Genomic DNA, 3,334 nt, shown 5'->3' with positions numbered 1-3,334 from the left:
TAACCCAAACGCTCATCCTTTCCCTAACCTTCACCCTAACCCTAACCCTAACCCTCATCCTAATGCTAACCCTAAACCTAACGCTCACCCTAACACAAACCCTCACCCTCACCCTAACTCTAACCCTAACCCTAACCATAAACATAATCCTCACACTAACCCTAACCCTAACCATAACCTTCATCCTAACCCTCACCCTAATCCTAACCCTAAACCCTACCATCACCATCACCCTAACCCTAACTCTCACCCTCACCCTAATCCTAAACCTAAACCTAACCCTCACCCTAACCCTAACCCTAACCCTAATGCCAACCCTAACCCTCACACTCACCCTATCCCTCATCCTAACCCTTACCCTCACCCTAACCCTAAACCTAACAATCACACTAAACCTAACCCTCACCCTAACCCTAAACCTACCCCTTTGCCTAATGCTCACCCTAACTCTAACCCTAACCCTAACCCTAATCCACACCCTATTCCTAAACCTAACCCTAACCCTCACCCTCAGCCTAGGCCTCACCCTATCCCTAACTTTCTCCCTCACCCTAATCCTCAACCTAAGCTTACCCTCACCCTCAATTTAACCCTCAACTTTACCCTACAACTCACCCTATCCCAAACCCTCACCCTAACCCTAATCATAACCCTCACCCTAACCCTCACCCTAATTCTAACCCTAACACTAACACTAACTGTAATCCTAATGCTTACCCGAATCCTCATGCTAACTCTAACCCTAACCCTATTCCTCAACCTCACCCTAACCCTTACCCTCACCCTAACCCTAACTCTCAGCCTAACTCTCATCCTAACTGTAAACCTAAACCTAACCCTCACCCTCACCCTAACCCTAAAATCCACCCTAATTCTAACCCTCACCCTCACCCTCACCCTAACCCTAACCCTAACCCTCACCCTCACATTCAGCATAACTCTAAACCAATACCTAACCCTCACCCTAACCCTAACCCTCACCCTAACCCTCAACAGAACCCTCACCCTCAACTTAACCCTAACCCAAACCCTCACCCTAACCCTCACCCTAACCCTAACCCTATCCCAAACCCTCACCCTCACCATAAACCTAACCCTCACAGTCACTCTAACCCTAACACTAAACCTAACCCTCACCTTAACACTCATACTAAAACTAGCCCTCATTCTCACCCTAACCCTCACCCTAAAACTTACCCTAACTATAACCCTAAACCTTACCCTCACCCTAACCCTAACCCTAACCCTAATCCTCACACTAATCCTAAGCCTAAACCTAACCCTAACCCTAACTCTCAAACTACCACTCACCCTTACCCTAACATTAACCCTTACCCTAATTCTAATCCTAACCCTAACCCTTACCTTCACACTAAACCTCAACATCACCCTAACCCTCACCCACACCATAACCCTCACCCTCACCCCAATCCTCACCCTCACCCTAACCCTAACCCTAACTTCACAGTATGCCTCACCCACACCATCACCCTCACCCTAAGCCTAACCTTAAACCTAACGCTAATACTAAACCTAACCCTCTCCCTCTTCCTCAAGCTAACCCTAATGCTAACCCTAAACCTTTCCCTCACCCTAACCCTAAATCTAACCCTAACCCTAACAATAACCCTAACCCTAACCCTAACCCCAATGGTCAAACTCACATTAACCCTAACCCTAAATTTAACCATAACCCTAATCCTCACACTAACGCTAATCCTAACCATAACCTTCATCCTAACTCTCACCCTAATTCTAACCCAAAACCCTACCATCACCCTCAACCTAACCTTAACCCACACCCTCACCCTCACCCTAATCCTAAACCTAAACCTAAACCTAAAACTCAACCGCACCCTATCCCTCACCCTAACCCATACCCTCACCCTAACCCTAACCCTAAGAATCACACTAAACCTAACCCTCACCCTAACTCTAACCCTACTGCTCAGCCTAACACTCACCCTAACCCTAACTCTAAACCTAATCCTCACACTAACCCTAACCATAATCATAACCTTCATCCTAAAACTCACATTAATCCTCACCCTAAACCCTAACCCTCACCCTCACCCTAAACCTAATGCTAACCCTAACCCTGACCCTCACTCTAACCCTCCCTCTAACCTTTACCCTCACCCTAAACCTAACCCTCATCCTCACCGTACAACTCATCCTAAATCTAACCCTCACCCTAAACCTCACCCTACCCCTAATCCTAAACCTCGCCCTAACCGTCACCGTAAACCTAATCCTAACACTAACACTAAACATAATCCTAAAGCTCACCAGAATCCTCAGGCCAAACCTAAACCTAACCCTACCGCTCAAACTCACCCTTACCCTCTCCCTAACCCTTACCTCACCCGAACCCTAACCATAACCCTAACCCAAACCATAACCCTCACCCTAACCCTAATGCTAAACCCATCCCTCAGCCTCATCCTCATCCTAAACCTAAACCTAAACCTAAACCTCTCCCTAACCCTAAAAATCATCCTAACCCTAACACTCACCCTCACCCTCACCCTCAGCCTAACCCTAAACCTAATCTTAACCCTCACCCTAACATTAATCCTCACCCTTAACCTCACCCTAACACATATCCTCACCCTAAACCTAACCCTAACCCACACCCTAACCCTCACCTTAACCCTAACCCTCTCCCTAAACCTCAATCTCACCCTCAACCTCACCCTAAACCTTACCCTCACCCTAACCCTATTACTAACCCTAACCCTAAACCTAATCCTCACACTAACCCTAACCCTAAACCTAACCCTCACCCTAACCCTCAGCCTCAAAGTAACCCGAACCCTAAACCTAACCCTAAGGCTAACCCTTACCCTATCCCTCACACTAACCCTAACACTCACCCTAACCCTAACCCTAACCCTAATCCTCACCCTAACCCTAAACCTAAGTCTCACCCTCACCCTAACCCTTACCCTCACGCTCACCCAACCTTCACACTAACCCTAAACCTCAACTTAATCCTAAACCTAACCCTCAACCTCACCATAACCCCAACCCTAATCCTAACCCTAAACCTCATCTTCACCCTCTCTCTTACACAAACAATAACCGTATTCCTAACCCTAATCCTAACACTCATCCTCACACTCAACTTAACTCAAAACCTAACTCTAAACCTAACCATAACAATATCCCTAACCCTAACCCTAACCCTCACCTTAACCCTAATCCTAACCCCACCCCTCAGCCTAATCCTCATTCTAAACTTAAACCTAAACCTCACCCTAACCCTAAAGATCACCCTAACCCTAACCCTACCCTCACCATCACCCTCAGCCTAACCCTAACCCTATCCCAC

This window comes from Dipodomys merriami, unplaced genomic scaffold (genome assembly GCF_024711535.1).
Source record: "Dipodomys merriami isolate MVZ:Mamm:240054 unplaced genomic scaffold, mDipMer1.0.p SCAF_222, whole genome shotgun sequence".
In the NCBI taxonomy this organism is placed as follows: domain Eukaryota; kingdom Metazoa; phylum Chordata; class Mammalia; order Rodentia; family Heteromyidae; genus Dipodomys; species Dipodomys merriami.
The sequence above is the reverse complement of the archived record's forward strand: the minus strand, read 5'-3'. Positions refer to the sequence as shown.